Source organism: Hylobates moloch, unplaced genomic scaffold (genome assembly GCF_009828535.3).
Source record: "Hylobates moloch isolate HMO894 unplaced genomic scaffold, HMol_V3 SCAFFOLD_2, whole genome shotgun sequence".
NCBI classification, from domain to species: Eukaryota; Metazoa; Chordata; class Mammalia; order Primates; family Hylobatidae; genus Hylobates; species Hylobates moloch.
The window spans coordinates 3,887,301-3,905,661 of record NW_026652277.1 but is presented as its reverse complement, the minus strand read 5'-3'; positions in this window follow the sequence as shown (position 1 = coordinate 3,905,661).

The window sequence follows — 18,361 nt, the reverse complement described above, 5'->3', positions numbered from 1 at the left end:
GCTGTGGCAGTGCGTGGCTGCGTGGCTTAGTACACAGGTTGGCTTGGCTGCGGCAGATGCTTCTCTTGGCCTTGCTCTAGAGCTGTGCTGAAAGCTGGTGGAGATGGGTCTCGTTTACTCTGACTAGAGCCCATGTTTACAATGGAGGGTTTTATTAATTTGGCGTTTTGAAAGCTGTGAAAAATCATCTCATGGAACCCAAACAAGGCTGATGGAAGAGACTTTTGGGCTGTCTTCAAAAATATCTGCCAGCCCCTGTGTCTGTGCTGAGAACACAGAGGTGTTCCCTGGAGGAGCCCCGTGGCTGCCTCACTTGGCCACTGGAACCATGCAGCTGTTGGTCCTCCAGTTAAAGTGCTCAAGTCCAAATCTGCTTTACCTCAATGTTGGGTAAATTAAAATATAAAAGTGTTTTTAAATGAACTCAAATAAGTGGAGAAGAGAATGTGTTTTCCAAGAAGAGTTTGTTTTTCTGAGTAGGTTTTCCTATTCTAAAATGTCAGAGCATCTACAGAGGACACCGTGGTTCCACTTAGTGGTATTTGATTATAAGTGCTTTATGATTTTAAATTGCTTCACTGCTGCAATGTATATGCCATCAAAAGTTTTTATTCACAAATCATTTTATTTAATTGAAAAAAAAATTAAGATATTTCTCCATGGAATACAGGAGATAAGTTTAGCTACTGGAGAGGAAAACTCAATGGATGTCTTCCCACATTTACCACTTAGGACTTTGGATGAGTTCCAGGGTCTGAAAACTTACAAGTTAGAAGCAATCATTCTTTAAGGAATTTTAGTTTGGGAAATGTGCATAAAGTCTCAAACTCTAGAGTCCTGGTTATCAGCATACTTTGTCCTATGATGAGTATATTTCAGAATCCTTATTTATCCTAGTTTTTTCATTGATAATTGCTACTCTTGCCTTTAAAAAGTGATTGAGGAAGCTATCAATGCAAGTTAAAGGTCATCAAGAATTAAAACAAAAATCAGAAAATGAAGGGAAAAGATAGTTGTTACACTAAAAATAATTTTTAAAAAATACTGATAGCCACTACTCATTGAGCATGTATGACAGGTTAGAGACGGTGACAGGCTCTCCTGCGTGTTCTTTTAAATCACTGCAACCACAGTAAAGAGGCATAGTTATCCTCGTGTCAGGGGATGAGAATATGATGCTTTTCAAGAGAAGCAAAAGGATGTGAAGAAACAAAGGAATGAGCCACAGGAAAATCTGGAAGAAGAACATTCTTGGCAGAGAGAGCAGTCCTGGGAAAGGCCTTGAAGTGACCAATTTTTGACATCATTGAGAGCATCAAGAAACCAGTGTGGTGAGTGGAAGGAAGGAAAGAGAGTGTAGGAGAAGAAGCCTGAGACGCCTGAACAGGCTCTGGCATTTCCTGTGATGAGACATGAAGAGACTGCAAAGGCTAAGCCTAGTGGCATGATGGAACTCTAGTTGCTTACTCTGGATGCTGTGTGGAGGATGCCTGTGGTGGAACAGTGTTGGGAGGGAAAGAAAGTGGGAAGGCAGTCAGGGGCTATTGCAACAGTCCAGAGGGCAAGCAATGCCTGCATGAACCCAGCAAAGCAGCCGTGCAAGCAGAGACATGCCATGGATTCTGAGTCTCTTTTCACAGCTAGAGCCACTGGGAGGGAGATAACTCAGAGGTTTGAGGAGAGGAATGAAGGCTAGCCTCCTGTTCTTTGGCCTTTGGACCAGGAAGGAGAGACTTGTCTGTTCCTGAGATGGAGACAACAGTGGAAGGAGCCAGTCTCGTAACACTGGGAATCTATCTTTGGATGTCACATGTGTGAGATGTTGATTATGTGACCAAGGTAATGGCAAGCAGGTGATGAAGGGCACAAGCCTGGAGATCAGGGTTAGGGTTAGGGTTAGCGCTAAAGTCAGGGCTATGGTTAGGTTGCTAGGGTTAGCATTTGGGGTAAGTTTAGGATTAGGGTTAGGGTTATGGTTAGGATTAGAATTAAGGGTAGGATTAGTGTGAAGGTTAAAGCTGCAGAGATAAACTTGGAATCTAAACGTGAGAAGCCAACTCTACTCAGTGTAATGGGGCTAGATCTGACCTGCAAGAGAGCGAGTTTTAAGGACTAGGCTCAAGCATTTTTGTGAGTTGTGTAGGAGTTAGTGATCTGAAGATGTAGCAGCTTAGGTGATATGAGAGTGTGCAAGAGAGCATGCGTTGTGCATGGCACTGAAGTGAAGCATCTTCACACATAAGCAGTGAATGCCTGGGCTGAATTCTGCTGGCAGTTCAGAGCTGAGGACAATGGGGACCTGATGTTTTGATTTATCAGCGTGAGTGCTACGGGTTGACCCACCCAGTTGCTTTGAGGGTATGTCCTGAGGGCAAAAAGTCTGATTTGGGAGGTTTCAAAAAGAGGAACTACAGATTGCAAGGATAGAAGATGGGACCAGGAAGAAATAATGCAGGTAAGCAGTCAGTTAGTCTGAAAACTGAGAAGGATTAACCAACGTGTGACAATAACAGGAAGACATATCCTCAGAATGAAGGGCAGCATTGTAGGAAGGAAGGGCAGCATTGTAGGAAGGAAAGACAGCCGGCAGCATCAGCTCAGCCTGTGGCCCAGGGAAGGACAGCCTTAGACACTGCCTCAGGGATGGCAACTGTGACGTGACTCATGATTTTTAAGAGAGCAGTTTTATTAGAAGAGGGATCCAAATGACAGTGGAATAAAGACTTTCTGGGAAGTGAGAGTCAGGGCTTGACAGCTCAGTCTATTTCATGAAATTTAATATCAAAGAGAAAAGAAGATTAGGAAGTATCTTTGCAGTGATCTAAAAAATGCCATTACTTTGTATATTATAGAATGCATATATTTTCATATTTTAACAGCTTTGAAAGCAGAATGTATCTTACGATTGATGGCTTTTTCTACTTTAATTGGCAGCATGTTTGCTTTCTCTGTGGTGCATAATGCCATGGTGCATTTTATTACTGATATTGCTTTAGATTTCATAAAATATGGGTGGGTCATGAGTGACTAAGCTAAAGAGAGGAAACCCTCTAAGTGGATGTGAAGGTGAAAGAGAAGGAAGTGGAAAGAGGTTATCTGGAAGAGTGTTATCATTCAGTAAACATTCGTTGAGTGAGAATATTGAAAGGGACAGTGGGAGTGGATTTTTAAATAGAATCCTATGACCAGAATTAGAATGAGGGAAGCAAGACAAGAGGGGGCTGATGAATGAGGAGGAGGCGGGTGACCTAAAACTGGTTGTGCAGTGAAAAGGAGCAATGTGCTCTGCCAGGGTGAGGACACTGGCATGAAGAAGGGGCTCAGGCATGCGTCCCAAGAAGAAGGAACTTCTGAGATAGAGAAAGACAGGAGCTCCTGGTAAAGGGGAGAGCTGGGGTGTGTCCCTTGTGTGGATTCTAGAAGTGAGACAAAGGTTAAGGTTGTGGGTGTGGAGGAAATTCATAAATTTTGAAGGTAGGGTGCTGAGTGGGCCATTGACATGCACATAGGTGAGTCATGGCATGAAATATTACAGGAAACCCAAGTGTCGCCAAAGTCCTCGAGGGCCACAGAAGCGTGACCCAAATGTAGTAACAGTGACAAGGATATGAAGAAATGGTGAATTTTAAAAGTGGGTAAGGAAATGGATTTACAGGAATAAATTCCTAGGCAAGGCAAGGAATAAACTCCCACACAGCAACACCTGCAACCCCCTCCTTGGGCTCCTTCACTTCTGGTGGAAACCCCGCCGTTTCCCTTACTGTCTTCAGCTCGTGGACAAGAAAACAGGAGCTCAGAGAAGCCATGCAATTCATGTCCTATTTGAGGAGTCACTTGGCTTGGAGGCCTCTCCCCTAGAAGGCTGTGTTCTCAGACTGGATTTTGCTACGAAGTCAATTCTGCAATGAGATGGTCTCAGATGAGTCAGCTACCAACTGAGAAACGGGAGGCACTCTTGGGCTCAGAGGCAATTTCTCAAAAGGGCCTCATCTCCAGGGACTGTGCTCTGCCTACTATCTGCCTGGAGATGTTGCCATAAACTCAGAGACTGTGCAGGGCAGGATCAGACAGGACAGGGGCCCCTTTTTGCTTTAAGCACTCTGAGTTTGCTTTCTGTGAGCTACATGGATTGGTGCTAGAAGGGAGTAAGTATGTATGTCCCCTGCCCCACTCCACCTCTCTCCAGACACCTCCCTGCCAGATCCTACTGAACTTGTTGATCAGATACCAGGCAGACATTTGCTGTGAGCATCTCTAAGAGCCCCAGGGCTGCTGGTGGTAGGTGGGGCACTCTGGGGACAACCGCCCAGAAGAAGGGAGCTGACATCATGGCTGGGAGCATGAACATCTGGGGTCCTTGGTCTACTAAAATATTGAGTAGTGCTCGTAGTGAACACAAGAAAATGCTAAATGAAGTGGCATTTGTCACAATGATGAAAAGATGGCATAAACCACTGTTGGTGTGTCATCTTAGAAGCAGTGTGCTTGTTTTGCTCATAATCCCAAAACTTTCCATTCTCTCTGACAATGAATGTTGTGCATCAGTCAACGTCGTGTTGTCGTGTTTTCCTCTTGACCCAGCGTTCATTGTTCCTTCCATTGTCTCAAACACAAACCACCAGTGAGGTGGGTCTCTTTATTAGTCTTTTTTTTTTTTTTGAGACGGAGTCTCTCTCTGTCACCCAGGCACCCAGGCTGGATTAGTCTTTTTTTAAGAGACAAGGTCTCACTACGTTGCCCTCAAACTCCTGGCTTTGATCCTCCTGCCTTGACCTCCCAAAACGCTGGGGTTGCAAGTATGAACTATTGCATCTGATAAGTCTTATTTTCAGAGGCCATTAAAGAAAAATGTTTACTAAAGTTCATGTAGCCAGTAAGTAGCAGAATTTGTTCTTGATTCTAGGTCTTGAGCTTGAATCTGGGTTTTTCTCAATCCAAAACTCCTAGATCATGATTAGACAATATCACCTCTCATTAGTTGTAGGCCAGTATTCTTAGCCACATTCTTTTACCCAGTCCAGCAATGTAAATATAGACGGTCCCATCACCAAAGAAATTAAGGGAAAAAAAATAGTCTTACTCTATGAATGCTGACTAGAAATACAGGGTGCAATCATCAAAGCTTCCAAAGTTCAAATTAATGGGGTAGTAAATAATACAATGTTGCGTGCTTAATAAAAATGATCATCCTGTACGATTTTAACGAAAACCGTTCATATTTATAGTTCACTAAAACCAGCCTAACTCACACTCGCGTCTCAGGTTTATCCAGGAATCACATTCAGGTGGGAAAGTTTGGGCTAAAGATCCATAAACACAGGCTCTGCACTTAGGTTTTCCTGCTTGAAACATTTTATTTGGGCTACCTTTTGTCAAATAACCTCACGGTTTTTTACACTAAGAGTCCGTGTGGCAACTCTACCATGGTGCTCACGACAGCAGCCTGTGGGCCTGCTCTATGTGCTGAGCGGGGCACGGACCCCAGGACCTTAGTGCTTCCTCGGAGGCCAGCCTGTCCACGGTTGCCACCCTGCATTCTCACTCCTGACTGCCAGACACTCCAAGGGGCTGGGAATCATTCTCTCTCGCATTTGTTCTCCAGGCAGCAGAGGAGCTGGGGCCTACAGGAGATGGTCGGAGAGGGAGTAGGTATGAAGTTCTGATTTAATCTCACCTTGATAGGAAGTACCATGTCAAGCCGCCATGTCAATGCAGGGGCAGATGCTGAGGACGAGAAAGGAAAGGAGAGACCACTGAGGGAAAGCCAGAAGGGAGACGGTTTCACAGCATTCTTAGTCCATTCTGGCTGCTGTAACAAAAGACCAGGACTGTGTGGCTTATGAACAACACACTGTATCCTCAATGGATTCCTTGAGGCTGGAAGTCCAGGATGAAGATGCTGGCAGATTTGATGTCTAGTGACAGCCTATTTCCTGGCTCATAGATGACATCTTCTCCCCATGCCCTCACAGGGTGGAAGGAATGGGGCATCACTCTGGGGTCTCTTTTACGGGAGCACTGATTTCACTCATGGGGCCCCACCCTCATAATCGCATCACCTCCCAAAGCCCCCACCTGCTGTTGCCAACACTTTGGGAATCCAGTTTTCACATATACATTTTGCAGGGACGTAAACATTCAGTCCATTGCAGTGAAGGTATAACCTACGTCTATGTAGGGCACATTTACCACCATTCTACAGATGGCACAAGGAAAGGGGTTACCAAACCATGCCGTGTTGATGCCAGGAGGAAAAACCTAGAGTATTCATTCCCAGGCTTTACAACTGCGGGGCCAGAACCCTTCTCAAGTGAAAGTAAAGTGATTTCTGAGTAGAAAATGGGCCGTTTCTGAAGGTTACTGAAGGGAGCGGCTCCTTTTACCCTTCAGCTAAGTGACTTTCCATGGGAGAAATTTTCTAGAGATAAACAAATTTCCTTTTAAGTTAGTTTCTTTCTTTCTTTTCTTTCTTTCTTTCTTTCTTTCTTTCTTTCTTTCTTTCTTTCTTTCTTTCTCTCTCTCTCTCTTTCTTTCTTTTTTCTGAGATACAGTCTTGCTATGTCACCCAGGCTGGAATGCAGTGACACAATCTCGTCGCACTGCAACCTCCACCTCCTGGGCTCAAGCGATTCTCCTGCCTCAGCCTCCCAAGTAGCTGAGATTACAGGTACCTGCCATCATGCCCAGCTAATTTTTGTATTTTTTTTGTAGAGACAGGGTTTCACCATGTTGCCCAGGCTGGTTTTCAACTCCCGACTTCAAATGATCCCCCTGACTTGGCCTCCCAAACTGTTGGGATTACAGGCATGAGCCACTGCACCCAGACCTTTTTAAGTTTATTCTCCTCAACTCAGATAGCCACCCTCAGTAGCCTTGAAGAAGAATCACAGAATGACGAGTGCGACTGGAATTTATCTGGCCAGTGGAGACAGGCATTGAACATCTAAGAAAACTGCCCCTCTTTTCCATTGCAATGGTCTTTCTAATAAAATGAAAACAAAATGAAATTTTAAAACTTTAAGGAAAAGAACATGCTATTTCTTAACCTAAAAGTAAAGATTGCCCAGGGAGATGATAAAGGGATAAAAGAATTCTCAGACTGCGTCTGCCTTCCAGTTTCAGTCAAGTCCCTAGAGGACAAGGAGAAGAGATAAAAACAGCTGAGGGCAGCAGGAGGCAGGAGACCCCCCAGGCGACAGATGTGCCTACTCGTGTGATATGGCAGGCACTCGCTCGGGGACAGAAACAGACATGATTCCCCAGCTCTAAGCCACTGTTGTTCTAGGATCAGATGACAAGCCTTTCAAGCAAAATGTCTTTTTAAAAAATGTCTTGACTGTTCATTAGTTTTTATTACTATTATTATTAAGTCAAATGTGCATACACACTTGCAATTTTATTGACATACACCAAAGGCCCATTTAAAGCATTTGGTTTAAGGCAAGGGCCAAGCATCCAGAGCCTCTAAAAACTGTCACTACCTGTCCGGGAGTGGTGGCTCACACCTGTAATCCCAGCACTTTGGGAGGCCAAGGTGGGTGGATCACTTGAGGTCAGGAGTTCATGACTAGCCTGGCCAATAGAGTGAAACTGTGTCTCTACTAAAAATGCAAAAAATTAGCCGAGTGTGTTGGTACACACCTGTAATCCCAGCTACTCGGGAGGCTGTGGCAGGAGAAACTCTTGAACCCAGGAGGTGGGGGTTGTAGTGAGCCGAGATCATGCCATCCTCTTAGTCATTTGTTTCCAGATTCTTCCCTCACACACTGATGTGTAACACAGGCTCCCAATGACATGGTGGCTTCTTCCTGAGGATGTGGGAGGGACCCCCTGCTCCCACTCCCCACAGCTCATGAGCTCAGGCTGCAGAGGGAGGGAGGGGGTCAGCAGGTCTGTGCTTCTTTGAGGGGGTGGCATCCAGCCCCATCCCATCTGCGACTTCTTCTAGGAGGTTCCCTTGGTGTCCCGCTAGGTAGTTAAGAGAAGCGAAGATTTCTTGATGTGCATTACTCATGCAGGCCTACTGTGCATTTGAATCACCTGGAGATCTTGTCCACATGGTTTCTGGTTTGGGTGGTGGGGCAGGGCCTGAGAGCCTGCATTTCTGACAATTTTGGAGTAATGCCAGTCCTGCTGGGCCATTGGCCACACAGGTCGGGGGGGCATTCACCTGTCATTATCTGTCCCATTCTTTCAGGCACGTTCACTTGTTAACCAGAGACTGGGAGTTTTGTTGAATGCATTCAAAGGCTTGTGACATCATTGCCCTGAGGCCACTGCAGCCCAGCTCCGTTTCGTAGGAATCAGTTTCTCTCCTTAGAGTGACAGATGATCTCACCTCAGGGCTCCTCGGATGAATGTTGGCCCAAGGACACTATCAACTCTCAAGAGAAGCGTCTGCCAGCCAACCACCCATGATTCACAGGGTTTCGGCTCTGGAACGGTGAAGAAGTGGCTCCATGCCATGGGCAGATCTGAAGGAATTCTTAGCAATCGTGTCAGTTCTGATGCTAAAATAAGGAATCTAAATCAACCCTGGGATTGACACAACAAAAGCAGAAATTCCAGCACATTTAGAAATAATCCCAATAATTCCACCCAGAAATCATCTAAGGTCTGCCACGGATAAAAATACAAAACCGGATTTAGGGCTAGATTCAGCAGGAAGGGCTTGTGGAAAGACAGGAAGGAGAAGGACAGGGAGGCGAGACACAGCTGATGGCCTCACTGTAGATTCAGGATGAGGATCAGTTAGAAGCATTTGGACAAAGGTCAAAGCTGTTAAAAAAAATTCATACACCATCAATCAAAACAAAACAACGTGAATGAAGTGACTCAGGGAACATGCAGTTTGGCTCAACTGTAAACTGCTTCAGTAACATCTTGATCCCCTTCTCCTGGTCAAGAAACTACATTATTCATCTTCCAATAATAGATTATCACCCTGTTCTTGGAATGAGAGGAGCTCCATATTGCAGGAAAATAGCACAACACCTAGAAGAATATACAAATGACTTTCAACATACTTTAGAAAAAAAATCACAACAAAATGTCTCAATGACTAAAGAGAGACGTTTCTTCTATTTGCCATAAAAACCAGAAAGGCTATTTGCAGAAAAAGAGCCAACATATTTTCTTGAAGTCATTGGTAGGCTGTCTCTTCCCCAGGCAGAAATTCAAAAACACAATATAAACATTTGGTTCAAGTCTTGGCACTTTCTCCAGTAAGAACAATGCCCCTCCCTCTCCCTGGTGGTAGCAGAACCGGGGAGCCCTGGGCTGAGCCCGTTCCCTCCCTCTCTGCCATGCTGCCTGCTGGAAGACTGGAGGAACGTCTAAACTTAGCACATCGTGGTGTAGGCAAGATTATGCAAGCACAAGGAGACAGTCCAAGCAAATGTTCTGAAATGAATTCATATCTTCAAGATCAAAGTCTAGACTTATTCGCCCAGACGCTCAGCACTTCCCTGCTCTTGTTTTTGAAAGTTGTGGTCCTTGGCACCCAGTTAGTTTGTCCTATCTTCATAGATTCTGGGAGGGGGCCAGACACCAGCGTGACTGTCTATGCACACTGCACGCTGGACTCTCATGTGTGAGGGCGTGTTGTGGGTGTGCCTGCACATGCCTGCATGTGTGAGTGCTCCGTCTTCAGGAAATATTTTTACCTCATTGCACATTCCCCTTCCTGCATAAAATGAACTCCTTCCATTTCTTAACCAAAATGATTCTTGCCCATCATTCAGGATTCCATTTAAATGTCATCTTCTTAAAGGTCTTAAAGGGTATCCTCAAATCACTGGAACCCAAGTAGGTATTTGGATACATTATCTCATGTCCCTGTTCTTTTCCTTAGCACATTTTTGCCATAATATATACCCTTGAATTTTTAATTATTTAATGTCTGTCTCTCACTAGTCTACCAAATTACTGAGGATGGAGACCCTATCTGTTTCTTTATTGTTGTATACCTAACATATAACAAAGTACTTAACACCTAGAAGCCAGGTAATTAATAAATAGTCAGATAAATACATGAGCAACTGAATAATAAAGATAATTCCATATAGTTATATGTGGAAATATATATATATTATATATATACACTGTTGTGATTATCATTATTACTTTTGTCATCACTGTTCTAATTTGGGGTTCAGTTTTTATTAATTATTTATAAAATTTAGTAATTTCTAGATTTACCATAATATAAATTAACTATTACTATCTAATACAAAATTACTGTTTACCAGCAAATTATCACAAATAATTATTATAGTAACAAGAAACTATTATTATAACTAAATTATTACAAATTATTATTGTAGTCTATGAATCCAACAGGAAACAGCAGCTCTTATTTTGAATTGGTAAGGTTTCTAAACTGGAGGGATCAGATCTTCCTTATCCAGCTTAATTTCTACTCCTTCCATGACATTTTTCCAGCTAATATGCCGGGACACCCTTAGCATTCCGTCAAGTTTTGGGTAAGAATATTTTCCATCTCTGGCCAGCTTGGTTTGCCGAGATGTGCTGGATGTAGCAGCCGCGTTGGACATTAGCTGAGAGTAAATAATGAACATGCATCGGCTTCCAACTCTGTGCCAGCCTGTGCCACGTCTTTGGCCCGGGGTAAGGTTAGCCTAAGTGATGTCAGCCAATCCTCCTCCGCAGGATCCATCCCTTCTTCCTGGTTCCCTTTCTTCCCGGATGCCCCCCAACCCCGCCAACAAGTCTGTCACTCCTGCTGCTCAGCCTAACGCAAGCTACATACAATGGTTGATGCACGGAAGAAGACACGCTGGACACACAAGATGAAACAAACAGAAACTCAAGGCCGTCAGCGCTAAAGCAACCCTCATGGCTGGCGTTTGGAGATCAACACAAACTTTTTGGAGCGTACGTCAGCATTTAAGATGGGAAAAAAATGGAAATCAAAAGAGTCCCTTTCTCCTGTTCCTATCTCGCCACTCCCAAACCATCGTTACTCTGGTCCCTTCAGGTGAAATTTAGGGTTGGTGGAAAGAGGGTGGTGCCCTGGGCCAGGTGGTCAAGAGTAGCATCACAGCTTGTTAAACTCAGGGCAACAGGATGGAGACTGGACATTAACGACTGAAGTGTAGCTTCCTCTTGGCGGATGTGCCATATTGCCACCGACTTTGCACATCCCTGCTCATCTAAGCCGAGTCGTCTAACTTGTTCTTGAGATTAAACTTTGGTTCTCAACTTTGGCTACCTGTCAGTCACCTGGGGAGCTTTGAAAACTCCCGGAAGAAAAGACCCCGGAGGCGCCTCAGGCCAATTAGATCAGAATCCCTCGGGCTTCCAGATGACTCCAATGCACCATTACAGCTAAAATGCCTGAAAAGGGTCACATGGCGTTCGGGTGTTAAATCAGACACAGAAAGGAAGAAGCAACTGCTCTGTTTAAAAATAAGAGCCACCTATAATGAATGCTATTTTTAAGAGGTTTTATATAAGCAAAATAAAGCACACAGCCAATGCCCCCCCCCCCCCTTTTTTTTTTTTTTTAACACTGAGTCTTGCTCTGTGGCCCAGCCTAGAGTACAGTGGCACGATCTTTTTTTTTTTTTTGAGACGGAGTCTCGCTCTGTCACCCAGGTTGGAGTGCAGTGGCGCGATCTCGGCTCACTGCAAGCTCCGCCTCCCGGGTTCACGCCATTCTCCTGCCTCAGCCTCTCCGAGTAGCTGGGACTACAGGCGCCCGCCACCACGCCCGGCCAGTTTTTTGCATTTTTTAGTACAGATGGGGTTTCACCGTGGTCTCGATCTCCTGACCTCGTGATCCGCCCGCCTTGGCGTCCCAAAGTGCTGGGATTATAGCCGTGATCCACCAAACCCAGGCTCTTTTACTCTTACAATGAATTTTGCTTTGTTAGAGTGAAAATAACATCAACTGTGTTACTCTGTATGAAACTGTTCTGTTTCCCTGCTTGATTTTACAGCATCTCCATTCCTACAGCTATAATTTTATATGACGCCTTGCTGGTATTTGCAGAGAAAAATACTATATATCATCTGTAGTTCCTTATGCCAAAAGGTATAGAAAGTTTTGTAAAACTATGGAAGAGGAAAGAGCATTAGGTTTATTTTTAACTCATAAAAATTTTATTTGCTTTTTTTCCCCCCTTTACACGGGTTGCTGTTACTTTAAAAGTCTTCTGGCATTTAACTGGCAATAAAAAGGGCAAAACAAACTGTTCCTTCCTTTAGATTGTGCAATTTTATTGCTCTGTTTTAGAGGGACCAAATATGCCTTTAAAAGAAATGCATGTTTAACCACCTTCTTTGTGTAAAGCAGTAGGGCTGTGAGTTGACAAACCCCAAGGGTAAGATAGTGGTTCTGTGTGTGCCCGATGTTTTTCAGGGATACTTAGAAACAATCTGAAGCTAAGTGGCATGGATGGCACTGGCTCCACATGCAACCAAATCAAAGACGACTGAGTTTAGTTTGAACCCAATCATATCTATACTCAAAGTAAATGCAGAGGCTTCTAGAAGACCACAGTAATATACCATGGCTCTAACCAGAGGAATCAGCATAGAATTATATGTTTACACTAAATTGGGAAGCCATTGACCAGAATAAACATTTCACACTTAATGTACACATTTTTGATCATATAGGCAACACTATCCAATACCAATAGTGAGTTCTATTTTGCCTTTGGTGATGCTGTGCTTTCTGTTTTCGTAGCTTTCTACACATGTTCACATAGATCGAAAAAACTCACTTGCATTTCAAAATATTACTCAGGCAGAAAATAATATGTGGATTTCATAGCAGTACATATATTTAAAAATAAAAGTTGGAGAATTTGGAGGAAAAGAAGAATTTTTTTGAAAAGATGTTTTGCCTCCAAGGGAAATAGAGCAATAACCTCCACTATGAGATAGCTTTTTATTTGTTTTTCATGTTTCTTCATGGCTCCATTTTTTTCTGTGGTCATAGCAGCAATCAGAAATGAAAAGATTATTATTTGCTATGGGTTGGTGCAAAAGTAATTCAAGTCTTTTTTCTCTAACATTGCTTTATCTTATTACCACTTTCATCAAAAATGTTATAATAACAGTATTTAATTCTGATGGACTATTTCCTGCACACTAGATACTTTGCTAGGTACATCATCCACACTGTTTTATTTAGTACATTAGGAAGTATTTATCTTATTGTACCATTTTGCCATTATGAGTCATAGACAACTCAAGAAACATCCTGATGTCACACAGCTAGAAAGTGTGAAGCAAGCCCATTCTGTTAAACATTCCCTAATAAAATGTTGAACTCTATTTTTCCTTGTTTTGCTAATATTTGCTTCTGAAACTTTATTAGTAAGTGTATGTAAGCTTAGTTATATTTTCCTTGAGAAAATTGAAACATTTATGTTATATAATGACCCTCTCTCTTTATCTTTAGTAGTGGTTTCTGCCTTTTAAGTCTCTTTTGCCTAATAATAAGAGGATTAAATCAGCTTTCCTTTGTTTGTGTGTACGTGCGTATGTGTACAAGTGTGGTATTTACATAACGTTTATATATGTATATCAGTTTATAACGGTGATAGATATAGATAATCAGTTTACAAGAAGAAAAATTCTTTTAACTGCCAAATTTTCTAAATTCTTGTAATTTGGATGTGTCTCTCATAAATAGCATTTAGCTAGATGTTTTTTAATCCAGTATGAAAATATTTGCTTTTCAACCAGAATGTTGAGTCTATTCCCATTTAGTGTTGCAGGGAAGAGTGCTAATTGCCTACAGTTTCCATTCTCCACGTCTTCCTTCTACTCATAGAACCTTCTCCCAGGACCTTCCCTGATCTGAGTGTGTCCTGGAGTGCTTGTAGCTATGTATGAATGAGCTGGGGGAGGTGGAACAGAGCAAAGGTTCACAGGCTGCTGGGGGTGACTGGGTCTCAGTCTGAGAAAGGAGCTCCTAGGTGTCCACCTTCGCCCGTTCCTGCAGACCCAGGTATGGTCACAGCTGAGCAGGCACCTTAGAGCCAGCGAAGCAGGCCGAGAGAAGAGTGTGCAGGGCCGTCCACCAGCCCACGTCCACTCGTGGGGACTCTCCAGAGAGGGAGAAATCCACTCCTCTTCTCTTCCTTACAGAAGCTCAGCCTGTTCTTCCATCAGAACCTTTTGGATTGCTGACATATTTGAATTTTATTTTACTATCTCATATTGTGCTTTCTATTCTTCTCATGCGTGCTATCATTGTTTTGGACTTTTCCTCCTTCTTGGCATTTTTTGGACTTAGAGGCTTTTTTCCTCTCCCTACATTTAAAAATTTTCCACCAAGTTGAATTTACAGTCCCTATTTCTATTATGTTAGTGTTTAGTATTATTTAACAGTTTCCATACAGAAGTCAAAATTTAATCATCATCTCTTCCCTTCTCCATTACAATGCAAAGGTCTATGCATATTGAATGTCTATAATATTTGTGCCCTGTATCTTAATCATAACATTTAAATTCCATAAACTGAAATTTTTCTTTATTTAGGTTCCTTTGGCAACTCTCAGATTTCATGTCTTAATTTTACACTCATTCTTGAAAAACAGTTTTAGTGAACATAAAATTAGGTTGACTATTGATATTTTTCAACACAAATAGGAAGTAATTTCAACTCTTTTTTGATTTCCCTTGTTGCATCTGGGAAGAAACGTTAGTTCTTATTGCCATTCCTTTGAAATTAATCTGTATTTTCTCACTAAGGGCTTTAAGTAACTGCTGTTTGTTTGAAATTGTATTTTGAGTAATATAGCTGTTGATTTTTCTTTTTACTGTATCCTACTTGATATTCGACTTCAGAATTGGTGTCTTTCAACAAATCTGGAAACTCCTTACATGTTAACTACTCAAATTCTCTCTTCTGGAAATCTGAGTAGATGAATTTTAGAACTTGCCTTTTTCATCAGACCTCTTTAATTTTACTTGCTTTATTACTACAATTTATATTATTATATCAGATTTACTTTCCAATTCACTAATTGTCTCTTCAACTGTGTAATTCATAATTGAAACTGAATTATTATTTTTTAACTTCAGACACTTTATCATTTCTTAAAACCCTACCTGAGGCTGGGCATGGTGGCTCATGCCTGTAATCCTTTGGGAGGCCAAGGTGGGTGGATCACAAGGTCAAGAGATCAAGACCAATCTGGCCAACATGGTGAAACCCTGTCTCTACTAAAAATACAAAAAAAATTGGCTGGGTGTGGTGATGCACACCTGTAGTCCCAGCTACTGGGGAGGCTGAGGCAGGAGAATCACTTGAACCCAGGAGGAAGAGGGTGCAGTGAGCTGAGATCGCAGCACTGCACTCCAGCCTGGTGATAGAGCGAGACTCCTTCTCAAAAAAAAAAAAAGAAAAAAAAAGAAAAAAAATTCTGCTTGGTGTTTTCCTTTCAAATTTGCTTGGCTGTTTTGTAGAGTCCTCATTATTTGCTTACATTTTTTGTCAACTCCTATATTTAACTTTATTAAGCATGTATATAATATACACATATATGTTACCTTTTATTATGTATAATATATAATTACATAGATATATCATTTATAACAGTAATATAATTCATAATGATAATAATTTATAAGAATATATAATTATATAGCATATAATTATAATTTATAATGGTAATATATATCTTTATAAATATTTTAATTATAAATTATTTATAAGTATTTAATATTAAACATATAGTATTTATGTATATGATACATTTATATTACATATAAAATTATATAATATACTATAGCTGTATTATACCTTAGACAATTCCAGCGTCTAAGAGTGTGCGGGATTGGTTCTGCCGTCAGTCGTGCCTGCTGTATCTCGCTCATTATGCCTTCTTCCTTGAGGTGTTGTGTCTGGTATCATGATGTTTTTCATCATCTTTGAAACCTTCCGTCGTGAGAATTATCGGAGGCTGTGTTCTAGGTCTATTTCTCTAGAAAACATTTGTATTTGTTTCTTTGAAGCATATTATTTTAAACTTCAAGAGTGCCTTCAAGGTTTACTGGACCAAAAATTTTGCTGAAAATTTATTCGGACAGCATTACAATTTGATGTGAGGGCCAGCTTCTGGTTACGATCAGGAGTGCTTTGTTGATTCATTTCCCTACACTCAGGGCCAGGATGATGGAATGCACCTGTTTCTGGTGTTCCCTTCTGTCAGGTGTGTTTATTTCTAGTTCACTCTCATGCGGAAGGTACAGCCATCGAAGTCTCCTTCTGAGCCCGCCTGGTGGTTCTGAGCCTTGGCCTCTCCTCCCACAGACCCTCCACTGTCATCCGAGATTCCCTGGAGACGAGGGCAGCTTTGGGGCTCAGCTTACATCTGACTTTGACCTTTATTGTGGGGGTGAGTGTGGTGAAACACTGATCCTAAATTACTTTTTGACAGTCCAGCAACAGTGTATGTGTGTGCATGCATGTATGTGTGTTTCATGTGTATTTGTGTGTGTTCTATGTATGTTTTTTATTTCCAGAATGGTGGAAAGCTCGTGATGGCAGAAAACGTTTCTTTCATGCATCTGTCAGTGTTCTCTGTGCAGTTGGAAATGTTGTGAATATCTGGTTCTTATAGTAAGTTTTCTGCTATAGATTTGCCCAATAGCTAATCAACATTGATACGGTTTGGTTCTGTGTTTCCAACCAAATCTCATCTTGAATTGTAATTCCCACCTGGCAAGGGAGGCAGGTGATTGGATCATGGAGGTAGTTCCCCCCATGCTGTTCTTGTGATAGCAAGTGAGTTCGGACTAGAGCCCTGATGGTTTTATAAGCATTTAACAGTTCCTCCTTCGCACACACGCTCTCTTCTGCCACCTTGTGAGGAAGGTACCTACTTCCCCTTCCATCATGACAGTAAGTTTCCTGAGGCCTCCCGAGCATGCAGAACTCTGAGTCAATTAAACCTCCTTTGTTTATAAATTAGCCCGTGTGGGTAGTATCTTTATAGCAGTATGAAAACGGACTAATACAAACACTGTCTACCTCTGCAGTCTATGGACACCACCAAGCATTCGTAGCAGCCAAGCCCCTCTGATCAAACCCACTTGATCAGTTCTGCCATTCGGACTCTTGGGCATCTTGCATCATCAGGGGAGCAGACCTTGTTAATAAGTTCATGAGTAGATTTGGAAAGAACAGTTTCTGTGGGCATGTTTTTCACAGAGAAGAGAAACACAGAAATCAGCTGATTATCCCTTGTAATGAAAGAATGCTCAGCTTGATGATATCTTTAATAACCAGAAAATTAACTATGAAATACTCTAGACTCTGGGTGGAAAGAGAAAACCAAAAGCAAAAAAAAAAAAAAAAAAAAAAAAAGCAACCTCTTATTTAACTTTGCATTTGTTTAATATTTTACGAATAAAGAGGTTAAGTATTGTCCAGTGTTATGAAGATGAGAGAAATACTTTCTTTTCTTCTTTTTCAATAAGTAGATTTTTATCATCTCTTTTTCTGATTATGAGAATAATTCATGATCATACAAGATGGTCAGGGTTCAAACACTAGCTCCACTGGTCACTAGTTTTATGAACTTGTAGAATAGATTCAATTCTGCATGCCTCATTTATAGAAGCACAGAATCGCGCTGATCTGACCTGAGGCAGTTTTGTGAGACTTCAGCTGAAAATGATTGTAAAACTTTCTGTGGAGCCTGACACTTGGGAACCACAGCCACACAAATGGTAATCAAACAAATAAAAATAATCTTATAATATCTTGGTTAAATATGTATATATACGTATATAATCAATATAGAAAAACATAAATAAGTGAAATTGCCAGTGACATCACCCTGGGAATTAGTTACTGACCACATAATTTGTGTTTCTCCTGAGCAATGCACCGGAAGCTTCCTGTCTTCTCTTCCCAGATCCCTTTCTTCGATGTTTGTGTTTGTGTGTAGTTTTTCCTAATAAAAATGAGATATACTACCTCACATGTATTGCCTAGTTTTATCAATTAACAATATATTATGGTTACTATTATATGGCAATAAGTATCGATCTAGAAGAGATGATCATTTTAGTGGTTACATAATAGCCCATTGTACAGTTATAACATGATTTGTTTGTCCAATATCCTATTGGTAGGTTTTAATGATTTTTATTTCCCTTTCTTCTGTTTTTCTATAATGACTGTTGTCACTTTTTGTGAACTTGACTACTGATTTCCGTAAGATAAATTCCAAGAAGTATGATTGTACAATCAAATGGCCCACCTTGCTGAAGTTTTTCAGCTGTACTTCCCAATTGCATTCCAAAAATTTTGTATTTCTGGGCACAGTGGCTCACACTTATAATTCTATAATTCCAGTTACTTGGGAGG